Genomic DNA, 24909 nt, shown 5'->3' with positions numbered 1-24909 from the left:
ATTTGGATTTCTTTTTTAATTTTTACAGGATTGTAAATAACCTTTTAAAAAATATCCTTGGGCACTTGACTGATTTTTGTCTTTAGGTTAATATGCCAGCAATGATTCCTTTTGGGTTTCTGACACAAGATAGCAGTTTCCATCCAAATAAATCAACTATGCCATCCCATCCCTAAGCCAAACTTCTTCTTCTACAGAAGAAAAACCCAGTACTGTGACTGCCTAAGCTTCCCCCTGCACAGCCACCCTATGAGACATGGGGCAGGAGCACTGGGAGCTGTTCAGGGGCACCAGACCCCTTCCATCTGCCCTCACTCACCTTCCTTGGGGACTTGCATGAGACTGTCACTGACTTTACATGTTGCTGCAACTCCTTGGTCAGCTGGTCCTTATCACGGGACAGAAACTGTGGTGTCAGGACAATAAACACCTTTACCACCTGCAGAACGAGGGCAAAGGCTTACAGTGAGCATCAACCTATTACATAGCTTAAAAAGTCAATATTGGTCGGGTGCAGTGGCTCACACCTGTAATCCCAGCACTTTGGGAGGCTGAGGCAGGCAGATCACTGGAAGTCAGGAGTTCGAGACCAGCTTGGCTAATATGATAAAACCCCATCTCTATCCAAACTACAAAAATTGACTGGGTGTGGTGGTGCACACCTGTAGTCCCAGTTACTTGGGAGGCTAAGGTGGGAGAATTGCTTGAGCCCAGGAGGCAGAGGTTGCATGAGCTGAGATTGTACCATTGTACTCCATCCTGGGCTACAAGAGTGAAACTCTGTCTCAAAAAAATAAAATAAAATAACAAGAAAATATAGAGAATTTCACCAAATACCTGGAATTTATTTTTTAAGGATTAAAAAGATGTATAGAATTGAGAAAAATAACAGAAATTAAAAATCCAGTAGGTGGATACAACAGCAAATTAGACAAAACAGAAGAGAGGATTAGAGAAGTGGAAGTTAGGTTAGTAGAAAACACTGAAATTGAAGGTTAGAGAGAGAGAAAAAGATGGGAAACACAGGAAAGTTAACAAGAGACATGGAACATATCAGACAGGTCTAACTTGTGAGGAATTAGAGTGCCAGAACCAGGAAAGGAAGTGGAACAGTACCTCTATTTAAAGAGAAAATGGTGTTGGGTGCAGTGGCTCACCCCTGTAATCCCAGCACTTTGGGAGGCCAAGGCGGGCAGATCACTTGAGGTCAGGAGTTTGAGACCAGACTGGACCAGACTGAGACCAGTCTCTTATCTTCTCCATAACAAGAGGTAGAGAGCGCTTCTACTAAAAATACAAAAATTATCCGGGCATGGTGGTGGGCACCTGTAGTCCCAGCTACTCTGGAGGCTGAGGCAGGAGAATTGCTTGAACCTGGGAGGGGACGGTTGCAGGGAGCCAAGATCGCACCACTGCACTCCAGCCTGGACCACAGAGTGAGACTGTCTCAAAAAACATAAATGAATAGTCCGGGCACTGTGGCTCAGGCCTGTAATCCCAGCACTTTGGGAGGCCAAGGTGGGTGGATCAGGAGGTCAGGAGATCAAGACCATCCTGGCTAACATGGTGAAACCCCGTCTCTACTAAAAATACAAAAAATTAGCTGGGCATGGTTGTGGGCACCTGTAGTCCCAACTACTAGGGAGGCTGAAGCAGGAGAACAGGGTGAACCCGGAAGGCAGAGCTTGCAGTGAGCCCATATCAGGCCACTGCACTCCAACCTGGGTGACAGAGCAAGACTCCGTCTTTGAAAAATAAATAAACACACGGTGCGGTGGCTCACACCTGTAATCCCAGCACTTTGGGAGGCCGGCAGGTGGATCACAAGGTCAGGAGATCCAGACCATCCTGGCTAACACGGTGAAACCTGGTCTCCACTAAAAATGCAAAAAATTTGCCGAGTGTGGTGGCGGACGCCTCTAGTCCCAGCTACTTGGGAGGCTGAGGCAGGAGAATGGCGTGAACCGGAAGGCAGAGCTTGCAGTGAGCCGAGATCACACCACCGCACTCCAGCCTGGGGGACAGAGTGAGACTCCCTCTCAAAAAAAATAAAATAGGCCAGACGCGGTGGCTCACGCCTGTAATCCCAGCACTTTGGGAGGCCCAGGCAGGCGGATCACGAGGTCAAGAGATAGAGACCATCCTAGCCAACATAGTGAAAGCCCGTCTCTACTAAAAATACAAAAAAATAGCTGGGCGTGGTGGCGGGCACCTATAGTCCCAGCTCCTTGGGAGGCTGAGGCAGGAGAATGGCGTGAACCCGGGAGGCGGAGCTTGCAGTGAGCCGAGATGGCGCCACTGCACTCCAGCCTGGGCGACAGAGCGAGACTCCGTCTAAAAAAAAAAAAATAAATCAATAAAATAAAATAAAATAAAATAAATAAGTAAATTTTAAAAAAGAGAAAATGGTCCCCCACAAATCTCAAAGCAAATAAAAGACATTAATTTACAGAGAGGAATCTCTACAAATCCTAAGCAGGCAAATAGAAAAAAAACATGATTAAAAAGATAAAAGGAAACATTCAAAAGCAGCCAGAGGAGAAAAAAAGACATATTACTTTCAAAGAAACAACAATAAGTGGGAGAAGGACTTTTCATCAGAAACTACAGAAGACAGAACCCCATGGAATGACATTTTTCATGTTGAAATGAAAAAAATCTGCCAAAATCGAATTCTACCTACTGAAATATACTTCAAAAATAAAAGTTTAGGGTTCTAGAAAATGGCAGCAATGGCGATGACATCACTTTTAAATCTTCCCGCATCATCACATACCAACGGAGCAAGCAGGTAACAAAACCAAAAACTCATGGGCAATAACACAACTACATGATAAAATCCTAGCAGAGACAAAACAGGACTTCCAGCAAGACTCTCAGGAAAAAAGACATAACGTCCAATTTTGAGAACAAAAAGAAGATATCAATTAAATCCTACAGATATTAAAAATAAAATAATATTATAAACAACTTTATGTCAATAAAGTTAACAGCTAGATAAAACTGACAAATATCCTCAAAAGACACAAATTACAAAAATCCAAATTATCCTATATCTGTTAAAGAAATTAAGGCAAAGAGAATCTACGGCTAAGTTATTAGAATGGATAAGAAGATTTAGGCCTTGTGCAGTGGCTCATGCCTATAATCCTAGCACTTTGGTATTCCAAGGTGGGACAATCGCTTGAGCTTAGGAGTTTGAGACCAGCCTGGGCAACATGGTGAAAGCCCATCTCAAAATTTTTTTTTTAAAAAAAGAATGGATAAGAATATTCAGCAAGAATGTGGGATACAAAATATAAAAATCATTCTCATTTCTAGCAGCCACAAACCGAAAAGACAAATTTTGAAAAGATACCATTTATGGTTGCAATAAAGGATACAAAATGCCTAAAAATAAATTTAACAAAAGATGTGTAAGTGGAAAAAATTATATATCTTTATGAAAGTTATTAAAGAGGCCAGGCATGGTGACTCACACCTATAATCCCAGCACTTTGGGAGGCCGAGGCAGGTGGATCACCTGAAGTCAGGAATTCGAGTCCAGCGTGGCCAACTTGGGGAAACCCTGTATCCACTAAAAATACAAAATTAGCTGGGCATGGTGGCATGTGCCTGTAATCTCAGCTACTGGAGAGGCTGAAGCAGGAGAATCTCTTAGAACCTGGGAGGCGGAGGTTGCAGTGAGCCAAGGTCGTGCCATTGCACTTTAGCCTAGGCGACAGAATGAGACTCTGTCTCAAAAACAAAACAAAAACCAAAACGACAAGAAAAAGAGAAAAACATTAAAGAAGTCTTAGGCAAAAGAGACACAGGCCATATTCTAGCTTTTATTTGAAGTTCAGGAGTACATGTGCAGGCTTACTATATAGGAAAACTCGTGTCATGGGAGTTTGTTGTACAGATTATTTCATCACCCAGGTATTAATCCCAGTACCCACTGGTTATTTTTTCTGCTCCTCTCCCTCCTCCCACCCTCCATCTTCCCATAGGCCCCAGTGTCTGTTGTTCCCCTCTATGCATCCATGTGTGCTCATTATTTATCTCCCACTTCTACATGAGAACATGCAGTATTTGGTTTTCTGTTCCTGCATTAGTTTGAAAAGGATAGGGCCATATTCATAGATTGGGATATTCAGTCCATTGAAGATGTCAGTCTCCCAACTGATTTATAGCTATAATGTGTACTATAATTCAAACAAATACTAACGGTTTGTTTTTTGTTTTTGTTTTTGTTTTGTTTTTTGAGATGGAATCTGGCTCTGTCGCCCAGGCTGTAGTGCAAAGGTGTGATCTCAGCTCACTGCAACCTCCGCCTTCCAGGTTCAAGTGATTCTCCTCTTACCTCAGTCTCCCTAGTAGCTGGGATTACAGGCTCATGCCACCATGCCTGGCCAATTTTTGTATTTTTAGTAGAGACAGGGTTTCCCCCGTTGGCCAGGCTGCTCTCAAACTCCTGACCTCAGGTGATCCACCCGCCTCGGCCTCCCAAAGTGCTGGGATTACAGGAGTAAGCCTGTAATGAAATTTGATAATCTATTTTAAATCTTATTTGAAAGAGCCAAAAGCCAAGATACTCTTGAAGAACAAGATGGGTAAGTTACTTTAGCAGACATCTAGCAGATAACTAGAAAGCTATAGTAATTAAGACAGACTGGTTTACACAATTACACCGTGATAGACAAATTAAATAATGACACAAAATAAAGAGGCCAGAAACCAACTCTCCTTTACATGGAAATTGGATTCATGACTGAATTGTAACTGCAGATCTGTGAAGAAATGATGGGCTCTTCAATAAGTAGTACAGGAAAAATTGTTATCCTTATGGGGGAAAAAGGAAGTCAGAGCTCTACTCATACCATAGAAAAAATTTGATTTTGAATACTTAAATGTGAAAAAATAAAATTGTAAAAATTTTTAGAAGAAAATATCAATCACGAGAATGATTTTTTTTTTTTGAGACGGAGTCTCCCTCTGTCACCCAAGCTGGGGTGCAGTGGTGCGATCTCGGCTCACTGCAACCTCTGCCTCCTGGGTTTAAGTGATTTTCCTGCCTAGGCCGCCCAAGTAACTGGGATTACAGGCACACACCACCACACCTGGCCAATTTTTGTATTTTTAGTGGAGATGAGGTTTCACCATGTTGGCCATGCTGGTCTTGAATTCCTGACCTCAAGTGATCCACCCATCAGCCTCCCAAAGTGGTGGGATTACAGGCATGAGCCACCATGCCTGGCCTTCCAAGAATGATTTTTTAAGCTCAGAAGGTGAAATAAATACAGAAAAATGCTGATGAATATAACTACAGCATTTGTTTGCTAGTGCTGCATAACCAATCCTAATTTAGCAGCTTAAAGTTATCTGTTAGCTTGTGGATCTGTAGGCCAGAGGCCCAGGCGTGGTGTGGTTGGGCTTTCCACTTGGGGTCTTGCCAGCTTCAATCAAGGTGCCGGCAGGGCTGTGTTCTCACCTGAAGCCCTGAGTCCTCTTTCATGCTCACATGCTCGTGGCAGGTTCATCTCCCTGAAGTTGTGGGATGGGGTCCTTGTCTGGGTCCTTGTCAGCTATCAGGCAGGACCTGCTCTTAGTTCCTGGAGGGCATCTGCACGTAACCTCCTCCATCTTCAAAGTCAGCCTTGGCCAGGCACAGTGACTCACTCACAGCCTGTAATCTCAGCACTTTGGGAGGCCAAGGCATGCGGATCACTTGAGGTCAGGAGTTCGAGACCAGCCTAGCCAACATGGCGAAACCCTGTCTCTACAAAAAAAAAAAAAAAAAAAAAAAAAAAAAAAAAAATTAGCTGGGCTTGGTGGTATGCGCCTGTAGTCCCAGCTACTCAGGAGGCTGAGGCATGAGAATCACTTGAACCTGGGAGGCAGAGGTTGCAGACAGTGGAGATTGCACCAGTGCACTCCAACCTGGGCCACAGAGTTAGACCCTGTCTCAAAAAAACAAAACAAAACAAAACAAACACACACACACACACATACACACACACACACACACACACACACACACACACACACACACACACACACCCCAGCCAGATTTGCTTGCCAAGTTTTCCTGCAATTTGAAACTCTCTGAAGTTTTCTGTCTCTGGTCCCTAGACACCAGATTGAAGGGATCATGTGATGAGTTTGGGCCCACCTAGATAATCTCCCTCTTGATTAACTCATATGCAACCAATTAGTAATCCTAGTTACACCTGCAAAATTTCTTTTGCCATATATGCAGCATGATTACGGAAGTGACATCCTGCTATATTCACAGGTTTTGTCCACTCTTCAGGGGGGCATCATAAAAGGGCGAGGGGTAGTGAGAATTCTGCCTACCACAGTTACATTATAATTAAAAACTTCTATTCTTCAAATGACACAATAAGGAACTAAAAGGGCAAGCTACAGAATGGGATGTAAGATTTACAAAACACATAACTGATAAGGGAGTTGTTTCTACAATACACATTTAATTTACTTATTTAGAGAGGATGTCTGTCTCTGTCACTCATGCTGGACTGCAGTAGTGCAATCATAGCTCACTGCGATTTTCACCTCCTAGGCTCAAGTGATCCTCCAACCTCAGCCTCTCAAAGTAGCTGGGACTACAGGCTCATGACACCATGCTCAGCTAATTTTTATATTTTTTGTAGAGACGTGGGTCCCACTATGTTGCCCAGGCTAGTCTCGGACTCTTGGGTTCAAATAATCCTCTTGCCTCAGCCTCGCAAAGTGCTGGGATTACAGGTATAAGCTACTGCATCTGGCAAAGAATATATATTTTAAACTTTACATATTAATAAGAAAAAAGACAACAATAGAAAAAGAGACAAATGAAATAAACATATTTTCACAGAAAAAAACTCAAAATATCAATAAATGTATGAAGACATGTGTATTTTTTCTTTATTTTATTTATTTATTTTATTGAGGTGGAGTCTTGCTCTGTGACCCAGGCTGGAGAGTGCAGTGGCATGATCTCAACTCTCTGCAACCTCTGCTTCCTGGGTTCAAGCAACTCTCTTGCCTTAGCCTCCCAAGTAGCTGAGATTACAGGCGTGCGCTACCACACCCAGCTAATTTTTGTATTTTTAGTAGAGCAGGGTTTCACTATATTGGAAGGCTGGTCTCAAACTCTTGACCTCAGGTGATCCGCCCATCTTGGCCTCCCAAAGTGTTGGGATTACAGGCATGAGCCACCACACCCGGCCATGTGTATTTTTAATTGTGGAAAAATTGGGTGTCCAGTGCTTGGTCTTCCCTGCTCTGGGAGGCCCAGGTGACTCTGCCACAGCCTGTGTTACTCTGTGACCTGCAGGTACTGGGGGATCCACAGGGAAGACACTGGGACATCCTAGAAGCTGGGAAATCAAAAGAAGAGTGAAGAATGCAACCACACATGGATGGATGGTCTTTTCCATAACACAGTGCCTGCCTCTCAGGCTTCAATTCCAAAGGGAATCATTTACAAGTGAATTTCTGTCTCCCGGGTTGATCATTGTTCCTAACCATCACTTGCTGCCCCTCAAAGGAATTGTCTACATTCCCTATCTCCTCCTTACCCTGTGAAAAAGGGTATGTCAGCTTCTGTAGCCCATTGGGAGGCTGGGAAACCACTGACTCTCCCCTGCCCCAGACATTAATACATCTGTATGCCTTTTCTTCTATTAAAAATAAGTGAAAACTGGCTCACGCCTGTAATCCCAGCACTTTGGGAGGCTGAGGCGGGCGGAGCACGAGGTCAGGAGATCGAGACCATCCTCGCGAACATGGTGAAACCCTGTCTCTACTAAAAATACAAAAAAATTAGCCGGGCGTGGTGGTGGGCGCCTGTAGTCCCAGCTGCTCGGGAGGCTGAGGCAGGAGAATGGCGTGAGCCTGGGAGCTTGCAGTGAGCCGAGATCGCGCCACTGCACTCCAGCCTGGGCGACAAAGCGAGACTCTGTCTCAAAATAAATAAATAAATAAATAAGCAAAAACTCAGTAAGACACCATTTTACCCCACTGTATTAGCAAACCTTTAAAAATCTGACAATTTCAAGCCTTTCCAGTGAATCATAGTGTTACTGGTGGTGAATCCATAGGGGGCTGCAGTAACCTCAATTCTTTTTTTTTTTTTTTTTCAGATGGAGTTTCGCTCTTTTTGCCCAGGCTGGAGTGCAATGGAGGGATCTTGGCTCACTGCAACCTCCGCCTCCTGGGTTCAAGCGATTCTCCTGCCTCAGCCTCCCAAATGGCTGGGATTACAGACATGCACCACCACGCCCGGCTAATTTTGCATTTTTTTTAGTAGAGACGGGGTTTCTCCATGTTAAGGCTGGTCTCAAACTCCTGAACTCAGGTGATCTGCCTGCCTCGGCCTCCCAAAGTGCTGGGATTACAGGCGTGAGCCACCGAGCCCGGCCAGCAACCTCAATTCTTGCCTCCTCAGCAGAAAGAATTTGACCAACGGCATAATAAGGCAGAGTGAGAGCCCGAGGCCAGTTTTACAGCAGGAGTGAAAGTTTATTAAAAAACGAGTCCGGGCTCAGTGGCACATGCCTATAATCCTAGCACTTTGGGAGGCCGAGGTGGGCGGATCACTTGAGGTCAGGAGTTTGAGACCAATCTGGCCAAAATGGTGAAACCCCGTCAAACTAAAAATACAACAACAACAAAAATTAGCTGGGTGTGGCGGCGGGTGTTGGTAATCCCAGCTACTCATGAGGCTGAGGCAGGAGAATCACTTCAACACGGGAGGCGGAGGTTGCAGTGAGCTGAGATCGCAGGGCTGCACTCCAGCCTGGGCGACAGAGCAAGACTCCCTATCAAAACAACAACAACAACAACAATAACAAACTTTGGATCGGGACCAAAAGGAAGTAAAGTACACTTGGAAGAGGGCCGGGGGCGACTTGAGAGATCAGGTGCACTGTTTGACCTTTGACTTGGGGTTTTATCTGTTTATCTATATCTGTTGACACAGTTCCAGGGTTTTACATCCCTTCTCCCCTGATTCTTCCCTGGGGGTGGGCTGTCCATATGTGCAGTGGTCTGCTAGCAGTTGGGCGGTGAGCATGCAGCGTGTTTACTGGAGTTGTGCGCATGCTCACTTGAGGCATTCTTCCCCTACCAGGTGAATGTCCCCAGAAGTTAAACTCCACCGTTTTGCCTCTTAGTGTGTATGCTTGAGCCCACTCTCCCAACTCCTGAGATCTTACTGGGAAGCTGCTGATCACCAGTTTCAAGTTTTTTCTATTAGGAGACTGCCTTTCCCTGGTGCAGACTGTGACCCATTATTAGAGACAGTTTAACAATTGCCTGATAGTTGGTGACATTACTGGTGGGGGGGAGGTGGGGGTCGAGCCCTCTCCTGCCCCTGCTCATGCCTGACTAGTTACCTGTAACAATAGGAACTCACGTACTTGTGACACAAATTTAAATTAGTGCAACCTCTTTGGATAACAAATTGTGATGATCTATAAAGTTAGAAATGTACACCCTCTACAATCGAAGAGTTTCATCCCTGGGTATGTAATTGACAGAAATGCATGCATGGCTGGTTACAGTGGTTCATGCCTGTAATCTCAGAACTTTAGGAGGCTGAGGCGGGAGGATTGCTTGATCCCAGGAATTTGAAACCAGCCTGGGCAACATGGCAAAATCTCCCCTCTACAAAAAAATACAAAAATTAGTCAGGCATGGTGGTGCGTGCCTGTAGTCTCAGCTGCTCAAGAGGCTGAGTGGGGAGGAGCAATTGAACCCAGAAGGTCAAGGTTGCAAGGAGCTGTGATCATGCCACTGCACCCTTGCCTGGGTGACAGAGTAAGACCCTGTCTCAAAAAAAAAAAAAAAAAAAAAAAAAGAAGAATAAGAAGAAATGCATGCACATGGATGTCCAAGCCAGAAAAACAAACCTGGAGACAATGGGAAATAATTTAAATGTCCATCAACAGTAGAATGTTGTAAATAAATTATGTAATAATGTGTAAATAAATTATAGAATACTTTAAAGGTAATCACATGGTTCTATTTCCTAAAGTTGGTGGATCCCACAACACAGGTGTTTGTTTCACTCTTCCTTCAAGAAGTCTTTCCAACTCCTCTGTCCCTTCCCTTGACCAGAAGTCAGAGGTGGACAAGCACTTAAAGATCAGGAACTCACCCCTCAGCTTCACAAACAAGGGGATGAGGTAAGGAGACACATGTCAGGGCTTCCCTTGACACCCTCCTCTTTGTCTGCATAGGATGCCCTCCTCTTTTCCTTCTCAGTATCCATCTGTCAACATCCTCTTCATCTTCTAAACTTCTAACCTTCCTCTGAATCCTTAGAGATCACCCTGGTCAATTTACCTTTTGAGAAACCAGAAGTTCAGAGAGGTTGAAGGATGAGCTTAAGGCATGCAGTCACTGAGAGGCAGCCTTGGCTCTCTGGAATCTGTGCTCTCTTTATCAGCAACATCCAGAGCTAATTTATGTCTGTAGCTATAGCACACTTGAAGACAGTTACTTATAAACAGGAGGTGCTCAGTAAATGCCACCTCCTCCCTCCGGGTCTTTACTGAGTTTAAACAAGAGCTTTATAAAACTATGGCTACTTTGATGCTGCTAACATAGAAAATGACCGGCAGATGGCAGCATTTAGCTTTCCCAGCTCTCAACTTTGCAATTGTCAGTTTAAGGCGAGAAAAGTTGGTTTTTCTTTTCCGTTCTCCAGACTCTGCTTGTTGTAAGTACATGCCAAACGCCCACTGCTCCCATTGGAAGCTTCATCCTACTACCCACTTGCTGAAAAAGCATCTTGAGCATCTGCAGAAGCTCCGGTTTGAGACCTGGTGACAGGAGGGGATACATGGACATGCAATGAGAACGTGAACGCTGTTTTTTTTTTTTTTTTTTTTTTTTTGAGATGGAGTCTCACTCTGTCACCCAGACTGCAGTAGAGTGGCGCAATCTCCGCTCACTGCAACCTATGCCTTGTGAGTTCAAGCGATTCTTCTGCCTCAGCCTCCTGCGTAGCTGAGATTACAGGCGCCCGACACCATGCCTGGCTAATTTTTTGTATTTTTAGTAGAGATGAGGTTTCACCATGTTGGTCAGACTGGTCTTGAACTCCTGACCCTCAGGTGAACCGCCTACCTTGGCCTCCCAAAGTGCTGGGATTACAGGCGTGAGCGACCGTGCCTGGCCAAACATGAAAGCTTTTCCTCTCCATAGAGTCCAGTGAAATGCTGATTCCCACTACAGCCCTGGGATACCATGGGCTGCAAAGGCATCTTAGGGCTCTGCTTTTCAGCTGGGGAAACAGACTCCAAAAGGCAAGGTGATGAGCTCCAATTCACAGCAAGTTCAGATTTTCTGACTGGCAACCCTGTGCACTTTCCTGTGTTAGTTTTCGAAGGTGAAATCTACCCTGAAGGCATGTTCCACCTATAATATGCGCAGAAAGGAGGCCAGAAAGTGTTTTAAAAACCAAATGCTTCATCATAAATAATAAAGGAAAAGCAGAGAAAAGAGTGTTGGGGCTCAGAGAAGCAGACTGCACAATTTTCAGGGCTGGGGTGGGTGAGAAATTACGGAGTCAGAAAGGAACTGTTGAAGACAGGGGAGCTCTCACCCTTAAAAACAGTCAAGATATGCACAAGAAAAGGAGCAATGGTGGAAATTCTAGATCAGGATGGCAAATGTATGGCTTGGGGCTGCTACTCTCTTTCACCTTCCCCTGTTGCCCGGCCCCCATGCCCATGACAGACATCAGTAATCAATCATGGGATTCTTTTCCCTTGAGCTCAGGGCCTGACCAGAATCCACTGTGCACAGTGCTCCTACCAACTCGTAGGAGATGGCACCAGAGGAAGCCTGTTGCTCCTTCTCACCCTGCCCTATTGCCTCCCTGGTGGCCACAATTTATTGTGCACTTATTGTGTGCCAGGAGTTGTGCTGAGCTCTTTACACATACTTTCCATTTAATTCACTTACCACATTCTCAGGAGTTAGGCATCCTTCTGGTTTTACACATAAGGAAAATGGGGCACAGAGGTGTTAAAAGCTTCATAATGGCAGTGCCAGGATTCAAATCCAAGCCCACCTGTCTCCAAAGCCCAGCCTGGGGAACTGCTAGATAGGTGGGATAAGCCAGTATGGACGAAGACCTGTGGTTTGGGCCTTGTTTAGACCTGAAGATCAAGACTAACTAGACCGCAGTGGAGCCTGAGGTCCAGAGAACGGAGGACACTAAAGATGCTTTTGTTTGTTCATTCATTCCTCAACACAGGTTTATTAAGTCCCTGCTACATGCCAGACACCTTGTAGATCCTGGGGGGATAGTGGTCAAACAAGAGAGACAGAACACCGCACCCTCAATCAGGAGAGACTAACAAGCCAGTCAAATGTGTGATATGTCAGGTGATGTATGTGCTAAGGGGAAAAATGCAGGCTGGGGAGTGGTGGAGAGAGTCACATAGAGCTATATGTGGACTCAGGCCTAGGAGATAAGGGAAGGGATGACTCAGGGGCCTGAGCTTCTTGGAGTGACTGATGTATATGGAGATAAAGGCCCTAAGGAGATGGGTCCTGATGCTCTCAGGGAAAATAATGATGGTGGGGGGAGTCTGTGGTGGGGGAGGAAGGAGGGATTGCCAGGAACAGTTGGAGTTCCAGGGGTCTTCTTCACTGTGACAATGACAATGTGGCCGAGGGAGAGGGAGTCTTACCCAGAATACCCCCAGCTGCTGGGCTCTCTCCTTGCTCTGGAAGATGTGGGATGGAGGCAGAAAGTCCCACTCATGCGTCATGCATTTTTTGAGCATCTAATGAAATAAATTTCCCCAGGTGCAGTGACTCAAGCCTATAATCTCAGCACTTTGGGAGGCTGAGGCAGGTGGGTCACCTGAGGTCAGGAGTTTGAGGCCAACCTGGCCAACATGGTGAAACCCCATCTCTACTAAAAATACAAAAGTTAGCTGGGTGTGGTGGCATGAGCCTGTAGTCCTAGTTACTCGGGAGCCTGAGGCAGGAGAATTGCTTGACTCTGGGAGGTGGAGGTTTCAGTAAGCCGAGATCACTCCACTTCACTCCAGCCTGGGCAACAGAGTGAGACTCGGTCCTAAAATAAAATAAAATAAAATAAAATAAAATAAAATAAAAAGACTGGGCATGGTGGCTCATGCCTGTAATCCTAGCACTTTGGAAGGCCGAGCCGGGTGGATCACCTGAGGTCAGGAGTTCGAGACTAGCCTGAACTACATGGTGAAACCTCATCTCTACTAAAAATACAAAAATTAGCTGGGTGTGGTGGCAGACACCTGTAATCCCAGCTACTCAGGAGGCTGAGGCAAGAGAATTGCTTGAATCCAGGAGGCGGAGGTTGCAGTGAGCTGAGATGGTGCCATTGTACTTCAGCCTGGGCGACAAGAGTGAAACTCCATCTCAAAAATAAATTTAATAAATAAATAAATAAATAAATTTTATTCCTCTGCCCACTGCCAGTATCCAGCCCCACTGATGAGGTTGGGGTGAGGTGGGAGGTAACTTTTCAGCACCTGGGCCCTTACATCCAGCAGGACCATGAACAGGGACTTTCTGTGCCAGGAACAATAGAAAATATGGCAACTGGTGTTTGCCACTATCAACGAGGAACTTGGAGTTTCGCTGAAGGAGGAAGACTGTAACCGCCCAAGGGGTTTACCTTGCCCGCTGCCTCGACAGAGCCGATTGATCAAGACAGGGAATTGCAGTAGAAAAAGACTAATTCACGCAGAGCCGGCTGTGGGGGAGACTAGAGTCTTATTATCACTCAAATCAGTCTCCTTGAGAATTCGGGAAGCCAAATTTTTAAGCATAACTTGGTGGGGGGAAGCCAGTGAGCCAGGGGTGTTGATTAGTCAGGGATGAAATCATAGGGAGTCGAAGTTGTCTTCTTGCACTGAGTCAGCTCCTGGGTAGGGGCCGCAAGCTCAGACGAGCCAGTTTCTCCATCTGGGTGGTACCAGCTGATCCATCAAGTGCAGGGTCTGCAAAATGTCTCAAACAGTGATCTCAGGAGCAGTTGAGGGAGGGTCAGAATCTTGCAGCCTCCAGCTGCGTGACTCCTAAACCATAATTTCTAATCCTGTGCCTAATGTTAGTCTAGTCCCCAGACAAGAAGCAGGTCTGCTTTGGGAAAGGGCTGTTACCATCTTTATTTAAACTATAACTACAAACTAAGTTTCTCCCAAAGTTAGTTCAGCCTACGCCCAGGAATGAACAAAGACAGCTTGGAGGTTAGAAGCAAGAGGGAGTCGGTTAAGTTAGCTTTCTTTCACGGTCTCAGTCCTAATTTTGCAAAGGTGAAGGCGGTTTCGAAATAACTATCCATGAGTTTGTAAAATAATCCAGGATGCCTGTTGTTCATAGCACATAGCCTACTGTGTGTCTAAGCTGATAATCAGCTAGACTTTGGAGAGAGAAAAATGCCAAAAGAAAATGGCCGAGGATTGCTGCTGGAGGTGTCACGGACGTTAATACTGCTTTACAAGAAGTGCTGCAGACCACCCTCAGCCACGATGGCCTAGCATGTGGAATTCACGAAGCTTCCAAAGCCTTAGACAAGTGCCAAGCCCACCTTTGTGTGCTTGCATCCAACTGTGATAAGCCTATGTATGTCAAGTCAGTGGAGGCTCTTTGTGCTGAACACCAAATCAACCTAATCGAGGGTGACGACAACAAGAAACTAGGGGAATGGGAAGGCCCCTGTACAACTGACAGAGAGGAAATCCTGTAAAGTGGTTGGTTGCAGTTGTGTACTAGTTAAGGACTATGGAAGGAGTCTCAGGCCAAGGATGTCATCGAAGAGTACTTCAAATGCAAGAAATGAAGAAATAAATCTTTGCCTCACACATGGAAAGAAAAGAAAAAAGGAAGGAAGGAAGGAAGGAAGGAAGGAAAGAAGGAAGGAAGGAAGGAAGGAAGGTAGGTAGGTAGGTAGGGAAAATGTTTCTGAAGAGGCCAACCCATATCCCCTCCAAAGTGCGTCAAGGGAGTCCCTGCAGGCAGAGTCAAGATTCTCTTCAGGAGGAAAGCTGAGAGTTCCCTAACAAGGCAATGAATGGGTAACTGATTCCCCACAATTCCACATCATAAAATGCAATGGCAATACAAATTAGCCCAGAAAAAATGTAAAGCAGGCATGTAACCATATATCCTGTTTGGCTACACATCCACATATGCGTGTGCGCACACACACACACACCTGCGGCACATCTAATTTTGAGCAATAAACCCTGTTAAAACTGGTTGTGAGGCCGGGCGCGGTGGCTCAAGCCTGTAATCCCAGCACTTTGGGAGGCCGAGGCGGGTGGATCACGAGGTCAGGAGATCGAGACTATCCTGGCTAACATGGTGAAACCCCGTCTCTACTAAAAATACAAAAAACTAGCCGGGCGTGGTAGCGGGCGCCTGTAGTCCCAGCTACTTGGGAGGCTGAGGCGGGAGAATGGCGTGAACCCGGGAGGTGGAGCTTGCAGTGAGCTGAGATCCCACCACTGCACTCCAGCCTGGGCGACAGAGCAAGACTCCGCCTCAAAAAAAAAAAAAAAAAACTGGTTGTGAAATGTACACCCAAAGTAACTAAATAAGATGATTTATTGTTTATTATTATTTCCTATAAATCTCCCTAAAGTTGGAGGATTTCCATTAAAATGATTATTTCAGATCCAGATGTGGTAGCCCTTGTTTCTGGAGGTCATTAGATAGCGGTATTCATTGTCTACTAAAACTACTCCTAGTCCATGATACCCACATCAGGTCATTTGCATTCAAGAGAATGGTTGGCCTTCTGGGCTCCAGTGCAGAGCAGGGTGGCAGGGCTCTACCATATGCAACAACCTGCACGGCGCAGACACTGACCCTTTGGAGCTGATGCTGGTCAGTGGCCTGCACTGTGCCTAACAGTTGTGTGGGTCAGTAGGAAAGCAAACTAATGGGCTATCTCAGTGTGGTTTCAAGTTAAAAATAAAAGAATACAGGACACATCTTTGTTTTACCCAACTGGAAATTACAAGCAGGAGAGTTCATATTTTTGCTTACATATTGTGTCAAAGCCTAGAAGAGGATCAACAAAAGTCACAAACCATTTAATATGATTTTTGGCAGGTGGTGTCACAAGATCATATAAATTATAGCAGATGACTGTGTTCCCAGCCTGTGAGCTATGAATATAGGTCAGGTTTGCAAATTATTAAGCAAAGCCATGCAAATGGATATTGCCTGCACATGCTAGAACAGGACTAACTAGTTCTGGTTTGGCAGAGATTTTTCTTATTTTAGTACTTGTCTTAATCCATTAAGTGTTGCTTGAGGCTGGGGAATTTATAAAGAAAAGAGGTTTATTTGGCTCACAGTTCTGCAGGCTGGGAAGTTCAAAAAGTATGGTATCAGCATCTGCTCAGATTCTGATGGGGGCTTTTTGTGCTATGTCATAACATGGTGGAAAAGTTCAATCATGAGTGTGATGTGGGAAGAGACAAAACCCGAGGGGCATCCTGGCTTTACAACAACCCATTCCTTCAGGAACATTGCCATGAGAACTAAATCCAGTCTCATGAGAGAGCTGGAGTTCAACAAGTCATTCATGAGGGATCTGCCCCCATGACCCAAACACCTCCCACCAGGCACACCTCCCGACACTGCTACTTTGGGGATCAAAGTTCAACAGGAGTTTTGGTGGGGACAAACTCAAACCATAGTAGTACTGACTGTCCCATGTCCTGTGAAACGCCTTGGTCCCTGGCAAGTCAGGAAGGTTGATCACCCTTGCTGGAGGCCTTCTTCCCAGGTGGTGACCCCTACCTGTGTATTCACATTTGGGGATGAGGCACAAAACACTGACTGCAATCTCTGCAGGGGAGCGGGGCTTGTTGACTGATGGAGCTCACCACAGAGTGTCTGAGCATCCGGTCAGCTCCTCATTGAGGAAACCAGCACACATCAGCCACTGGAGGCCCTTTGTCTGGGATGCTCCTTTTCTCCACAAATGAATCCTCCGGACCCTGGCCTGTAGATTGTAAGTTAGGTTGCTCACTCTCTGGGGACTGGGGTCCTATCATTCAATATGTAGATGGTGGCTTAATCCTTGTGTTTAAACTTGACCTTACCTCCTTCTCCCAAATCTGTGTGGCTCAGACCTCCCATTCTACAGTTTCTTCAGTTCAATTTATATGACAAATAACTCTCCTTTCTCCCCTGGGTGGAGGGGACCCCTGGCCGAAGAGGGTAGAGAAAGTGGCCTAGGGTTTCCACTTATGCCCCTGTTTTCCTGTTTACAGACTCACACTGTACCTCACCTCTTAAGTGTGGATCCTTTCTGGGACTCTGGGAGTGAATTAGGGAGAATCCGTTGGCTGCTTCTTATTTTCTCCCTCTGGGGCATCCAAATTAGAACATGCACCATTCTGCCAAATTACCACTCCTTTGTATACTATCTCCAACATACGTGTTGAAATTCTTGGTTGCTGTTTTCTCCTCTCTTATCCCTATTGTTCTTGAAGGATTTTACCTGTGCTCTTCCTCTACTGTCATTTTATTAGGATTTGGGGAAGGAGAGGAAATAAACTTGTGTTGCAAACCAACCATGTTTCACTGGACATCCATTTCTCTAGCAGTCTCTCTTTTGGTAACACCCATTGGGTGGATGTTGGCACTTCTGGAACTATCTTCCCTGTATATTATCTTTTCTTTTCTTTTCTTTTCTACTTTCCATTTATTTATCCCAGTCTGCTGTTTTCAGGGAGGATTCAAATCTTTCAATTCACTGATTAGCTATTCAGCTGCATACATTGCACTACATAGCTCATCCACTCAGGTGGTTTTATTTGTTTAAACTATGAATATATTTTTTGTTTTTTATTCCCATGATCAGTAATATAAAATGAACACATTGTTCATCTCTAACATCCCTAATTGATTCTTTTCCATCCTTTCTTACTTAAGAATATTCATTATACTTACTTCAAAGCACATTTCTGGTTGTCTATTTGTTCGGTTTAATCTTCAGATCTGGAGCCAGACAGCTGAGGTTAATCTGTGGCTTCTCATGTTAAGCTATGTGACTTTGGACGAAGTTACTTAATCACTTTCACTTGACACTTTAGTGTCACATAAAATCGTCCCACTTTATGTTTGCCATAGTGCCTGACACACAAATGCTCAGCAAATATTAGCTACGGTTATTATGTTTCTTCATGGTGGTGCTTCTCAAATGATATTTTTTGACAGTGAACTCATCTTTACACATGAGATTTTCTGCAAGAAATCTGCTGGCCTAGCTTGCTGTGAGGGAGGGCTGGAAATCACTGGATGAGCTTGTGCTCCATGTTGCTTTCAAGGAGAGTGCAGAACAGGCAGAGGCACCATCAGGTGGATGAGCCGTGCTCTCACAGCTGGTCTTTGGGGTGTGGCTGCTACTTAACTCTTCCTTAGCTTTGCCAGCCTATGGGGCCCTGACCTGTCTTTCATTCCCTTACACAGCTCATACCAGGAGACAGTCACTGCTGTCGTGGTCATCTTGTCCGCTGGGGTGGGGTTGAGGGAGATATTCAGGGTCAATTCATCTAGCTCCTTCCATGGGCGTACTTGTCTAACCCTCTTGTTCCTGTCTTGTTGCAAGCATTCACCACCTCTGGGTGTGGAATGCCTTGTTGTTGCTCCCATTATTGTAGTATACACTGTAGTATATACATGCAAGGATACCTACAGTATGTCCTTGGCCGCTGCTCATGAGCTGGGTTGCAGTATCAAATCAGATCCTGTCTGCATCTGGCTTCTCAGAAATGTGTCAGTGCTTCTGATTCTCTGAACATTTTCTGTTATCTTTTTGAGAATACTAATTTTTTTCCTTCCCTGTCATTTCTGGAGGATGGGCCTGGGTGGAGAGACGGCAGCATGTGCTCATTCCACTATCATGAAAAGGGAAGTCAGAGAACGCATAGAAAAGATAAGAATTAAGCAGAATCTTGGAGAATGAGTAGGAGCAGCCAAAGTGAAAAGAGGAGAAAATGCCATTGTAGGCTGGGGAGATGGCCTGAGCGAAGGTATGTAGACAGGAGACCACAGGGTAGGGCGAGGGGACACAAGCAATGGGATGTTTCAAGAGAGGCAAGACTTGTAAGGGAGAAGCAGGGCATGATAGTCTTATGTATCAGGGCTTAACTTTATTCTGGAGAGCCTCTGATGGTTTAAGAAAGTCACATAGGCTGGGTGCAGCAGCTCATGCCTATAATCTCAGCACTTTGGGAGGCTGAGGTGGGAGAATCACTTGAGCCCAGGAGTTCAAGATCAGCCTGGGCAAAATACTGAGACTCCATCTCTTAAAAAAAAAAAAAAAAGGAAAGAAAGAAGGTGACAAAGTGTCAGATATGCATCTTGTCCACTGTGGAAGTTAGATTTGAGGGGCGTGAGACTAAAGCCAAGAAGACCAGTTAGAAAGCTCCTGCAGGCCAGGCACAGTGCCTCACACCTATAATCCCAGCACTTTGGGAGGCTGAGGCGGGCGGATCAGGAGGTCAGGAGATCGAGACCATCTTGGCTAACACAGTGAAACCCCATCTCTACTAAAAAAAAATACAAAAAATTAGCCAGGCATAGTGGCGGGCGCCTGTAGTCCCAGCTACTCGGGAGGCTGAGGCAGGAGAATGGCGTGAACCCAGGAGGCGGAGCTTGCAGTGAGCCGAGATCATGACACTGAATTCCAACCTGGGTACAGAGTGAGACTGTCTAAAAAACAAAACAAAACAAAACAAAACTCCTGCAGAATTCCAGACTAGAAACTACAAGGGCCTGAAAATTACCACAGCAGTATGTAAAGTATGTAAGGGATGGAGACAAGGAGTCAGATTCAACAAATATTCAGGAAGCAAAATCTATAGATAACGAGGATTTTCTAATACTGTTTTCTTTAGATATCATAGAAAGACACTTCAACCTTCTTACACTGTGACCATAGGCTTTTTTTCTTTTCTTTTTAATTGCATTTTCTGCTTAAGTCGGCCATATGCTTTTTAAAAATTTGCAGAAGTGGCTGGGCTTGGTGGCTTATGCCTGTAATCCCAGTAGTTTGGGAGGCCGAGGCGGGTGGATCACAAGGTCAAGAGTTCGAGACCAGCCTGACCAACACAGTGAAACCCCATCTCTACTAAAAATACAAATATTAGCTGGGCGTAGTGGCACGTGCCTGTAATCCCAGCCACTTGGGAGGCTGGGGCAGGAGAATCGCTTGAACCCGGGAGGCGGAGGTTGCAGTGAGCCGAGATTGCACCACTGCATTCCAGCCTGGGCAACAGGGCAAGACTCCGTCTCAAAAAAGAAAAAGAAAAAAAAAAATTTGCAGAAGTCAGTTATTATAACTGCAGATAGTGAATCCCATTGGTACTAGCATGTACATTTTTATGACTATAGTTAAAGTTGAAAATACTTCTATCAGGTTTCATATATGAGCTATAAGATTACCGGGCATTTTGAGTTTTCTGTGCAGTGTCTAATCTTAATACTTCTCAAATTGATAGAAGCATTATCCAGTTTATCATGGACAGTCTTGTTGTAATAGTGGATTGAGTTTTATGTTGTCTTTTAGATGTTAGTATTTCATACCAAGTTATAAAATTTAATCTCAGAAAAGGTCCTAGAGGGTCTCCCTGTGACAAGCATTGACCCTTTTTTGCCAGATCAGAAGAAAGTCAGGGGTAGGGGCACTGTGGGGTCTCGGGTGAGCAGCTATTTACCAAGCAGCATGGAAGAATTCCAGTTTGTAATAATTTGTAGCATTTTACTGACGTGTTCTAGATGAATATCCATTTCAAGGGCATATGTATAACACAAACGATGGCAGAAATAAGCCCAAATATTTCTGCTATTCTTATCAATGTGAACTGGTTAAACTCACAAATTAGAAACAGAAACTCAGATGAACTTTTTAAATCTTGTTAAAAAAAATGAAAATGTCATTTCCAAGAGATAAACCTAAGTAACAATACAGAAAGAGTAAAAAAGGAGAAATAAAATATATACTAGAAAAATGCAATCTCAGGATAACAATATTAATACAAAAAGTAATAAAACTGAATAAGTCATAAAAGGATAAAATAATGTTAATTTGCATGAGCCTAATAATTTGCTCTCAAAATTGTATGGCTGGCCGGGTGAGGTGGTACATGCCTGTAATCCCAGTCATCTAGGAGGCTGAGGCAGGAGGATGGCTTGAGATCAGGAGTTTGAGGCTGCAGTTATAATCACACCTGTGAATAGCCACTGCACTCCAGCCTGAGAAACATGGTGAGACACTGCCTCTTAAACAAAAATCAAAAAACCACACACAAAAAAAGTATAAAGCAAAATCAGACTAAATTAGAGGGAGAAATTGACAAACTACAATAAAAGTGGGAAATGTTAAATCCACTCTTTCAGAAATCAATGGATTGAACAGGAGAGAAAAAAAAAACACAAAAAAACCCCAGGAGATAAAAGATCTAAATAACCTGATTAGCAAGCTAGACGGAGAGCTATAGAGAGAGAGAGAGAAAAAAAAAAAACACATTAAAAAGTGAAGACACATTCACAAAAATTGGGACAGCCAAAAAAAACCTGTATATGAGGCCACAAATAAAGCATTAACAAATTCTAAAAGAACACATTTCCTCATGTCCAAGCAGTAAAGTTAGAGATCAACAATGAAATGATTGGTTTACTTTTATTTAAATTTTATTTATTTATTTATTTTTTGTAGAGACGTTTCTCACTGTGTTGCCCAGGCTGGTCTTAAACTCCTGGTCTCAAGTGATCTTCCCACCTTGGCCTCCCAAAGTGCTGGGATTACATGCCTGAGCCACTGGGCGCCTCCCCAAATGATTATTATTATTTTTTAAAAAACTGAAGTTTGAAACCAAAAAAAGAATGGAAAATATACTTCTAAATAGTCCATGAATTAAGCATACAATACTAACATAAAAAACAAAATATTGGTCAGGCACAGTGGCTGACACCTGTAATCCCAACACTTTGGAAGGCTGAGGCGGGTGGATCACCTGAGGTCAGGAGTTGGAGACCAGGCTGGCCAAAATGGTAAAACCCCATCTCTACTAAAAATATAAAAATTAGCTGGGTGTGGTGGTGCGCACCTGTAACCACAGCTACTCAGCAGGCTGAGGCAGGAAAATCTCTTGAACCCCGGAGGTGGAGGTTGCAGTGAGCCGAGATCGTGTCACTGCAGTCCAGCCTGGACGACAGCGCGAGACTCTGTCTCAACAACAACAAAATCCAAATATTTATAACTAAGAGATAACAAAAGCATAGCATATTAAAACTTGTGATATTCAGCTAAAGCAGACTTTTGAGGGAAATGATAGTCATATATACTCATTAGAAAACAACAAAAGAGGCCGGGCGCGGTGACTCACATAAAATAAAAATTTTTTTAAAAACGAAGCTTTATACACCATACTACTCAGAGCTATATAGCAAGTCACCATTTTTTACCAGGCACTCACCTTCCCTTACCTCGTGTGATGTTTCTATAAGCCCTGGGAAACAATGAAGCAGCGGTGATTTTATGGATTTTTATAGGTCACGTTGAAGATTTTATAGGTGAGAAAGCCGAGGCTCGGAGGATGCACGACTTGCAAGTGTCAGAATCAGAACTAGAATAGATCCCACACATTTGAACACCGAGTTTGGTGTCTTTTCCTTCACACCGCGTTCTCTGGGGGTGCCTGGGCAGTGACCCCTGCCATTGGCCTTGAGGATTAGGACCTCAGCTCGGGTCCTCTGCAGAGGCTCCTCAGTCCCTAGTAGCTTGCTGGCACCTAGCTGGGGCTAAACGCAGGTTTGTTGAAAATTATAAAAGGGTAAGCCCAGGGGTAGCTAATTCACCATTCTAGGTTCGAAGAGCTCTGACGCAGAAAGGTGTATACATCCAGCAGGAATTCCACCCTACGTGATTTATTATCAACTTGGTATTCTAGGTATTCGCTCAGCCACGGAGAAAAATGGGCCATTCAAAGACGCTGGCCTTCGCGGCCGCTATGGGGCTGCAGAGCTGGCGCAGGCGTCCATGCAGGGGGGCTGGGTCGGCGCCAGGAGTCCTTCCCGGACCAATCCCCCGGCCCAGAGAGAGCGCCTGGAGACATTACCACTCCAGGAACTTCACCCAGTTTCTTGGAGGCTTCACACCCGCGCCCTCAGTCCTGCCATCTCCTACGCCGCAGCGGGCGCCGCCACCAGGGTAGTAACCCACTCTGAGAGTCTTTCTGGTGGTGCCTCTGACTCTCTGCTCTTCAGTTCCAGGCGACGTTTTCTCCGAGCCGCTCTGGAGACTTTGGCCTGAATTTCACCCTCACTCGCGGACTCATGTCCAAAAAATGTGGTCCAGCCCCGAAAGAGAGCCGCGCCTGTTGGTGGGGGTCGGGGGTGTTGGAGCGGCCACGGAATATGACTGAGCGCTCGGGGCCGGTTGTGAGGCCGGGGCCAGGATGCCCCAAGGCAAGGCGCTGTTCCTGCCCGGCACCAGCACAGCTGCCCAGACAGGGAGAAGGTCAGAGCCTCCCCTCCAGCCCTTCCCGCTTTTATTGTTCGGAGCGACTTTAAAACGCAAATCGGGCCGGTCGCAGTGGCTCACGCCTGTAATCCCAGCACTTTGGGAGGCCGAGGCGGGCGGATCATTTGAGCCCAGGAGTTTGAGATCCGTGTGGCCAACATAGTGAAACCCCGTCTCTACTAAAAATACGAAAATTAGCCGGGCGTGGTGGTGAGCATCTGTAGACCCAGCAATTCGGGAGGCCGAGGAAGGAGAATTGCTTGAATCCGGGAGGCGGAAGTTGCAGTGAGCCGAGATCGTACCACTGCACTGCAACGTGGGCGACAGAGGGAGACTCCATCTCAAAAAAAAAAAAAAAAAAAAAAAAAAGGAAAATCGCACCAGCAGCTTGTTTGTAACAGTCAAACATAGGCAACAACCTAAATGTCCTTCAGTAAGGAGCTAGGTAGTGAAGAATGGTGAAGTGCACGATGGCGCGCAGTGTGCAGCGGATGGGAAGAACTAGGTCTGTTCGGGAGCGCTTCTATGGAAAGACCCTTCTATGGAAAGACCCTCCAAGATATAGTGAGTAAAAAAACATGTTGCAGAAAAGTACTGCCATATTGTTTTGTAAACAATATGTTTATGTAAACACACACACACACACACACACAGTATTGAAGAGCGATATTTTGGAAGGACACGCCTAAGAGTGGGCTGGGGGAGTGGAGAGAAGAGTGAATCTCAATTTTTATTCATTTTTTGAATTTTTTATTTTCAGTTTTTTAGAGACCGGGTCTCACTATGTTGCCCAGGCTAGCCTGGAAGCCCTGTCTTCAAGCCATCCTCCTGTCTTGGCCTTCCAAAGTGCTGTGACATTACAGGTGTCAGCCACCACACATTAAAAAAAAAAAAAAAATTGCATACCTACCATATATGCATATATTACCTGTGTGACCTTTTAAAAATAAGCTTTTTTTTTTTTTTTTTTTTTTTTTTTAGAACGTCTTTAGATTTACAGAAAAAGTGTGAATACAGGGAGTTCTCATAAACCGGAGTTTTTCCTATTACTAACATCTTAAATTGGTGTGGCGCTTTTGCCACAATGAATAAACCAAAACTGACGCACTAAAGTCCATATTTTATTCAGTTGTCCTTAGTTTCTACCTACTGTCTGTCCAGGATCCCGTTCAGGATACCACTTTACATGTCATTTTTATATCTCCGTGGGTTCCTCTTGGCTGTGACAGTGTCTTACACTTTCCTTGTTTTTGATGACCTTGCTAGTTTTCAGGAGTACTGGTCATGTATATGGCAAGGGCCTCAATTGATTTGTGATGTTTTTCTCATGATTACAGTGGGATTAGGTGTTCTTGGGAGGAAGACCA

The 24909-nt window shown here is 44.9% G+C and overlaps 1 long non-coding RNA gene and 1 pseudogene across 1 annotated transcript; one reads left to right on the top strand and one right to left on the bottom strand.

Annotated features, from left to right (window-relative positions):
- Positions 1 to 322: 322 nt before the first annotated feature.
- LOC105465943 (uncharacterized) lies at positions 323 to 23803 on the bottom strand. The gene is made up of 3 exons (XR_011607451.1): positions 22507 to 23803; positions 5474 to 5761; positions 323 to 439 (listed from the first exon to the last, which is right to left on the bottom strand). It is a non-coding gene; the product is annotated as an uncharacterized lncRNA (long non-coding RNA).
- LOC105466213 (small ribosomal subunit protein eS12-like) lies at positions 12486 to 14836 on the top strand (annotated as a pseudogene).
- Positions 23804 to 24909: the final 1106 nt, after the last annotated feature.

Source organism: Macaca nemestrina, chromosome 9 (genome assembly GCF_043159975.1).
Source record: "Macaca nemestrina isolate mMacNem1 chromosome 9, mMacNem.hap1, whole genome shotgun sequence".
NCBI classification, from domain to species: Eukaryota; Metazoa; Chordata; class Mammalia; order Primates; family Cercopithecidae; genus Macaca; species Macaca nemestrina.
The sequence above is the reverse complement of the archived record's forward strand: the minus strand, read 5'-3'. Positions and strand labels throughout refer to the sequence as shown.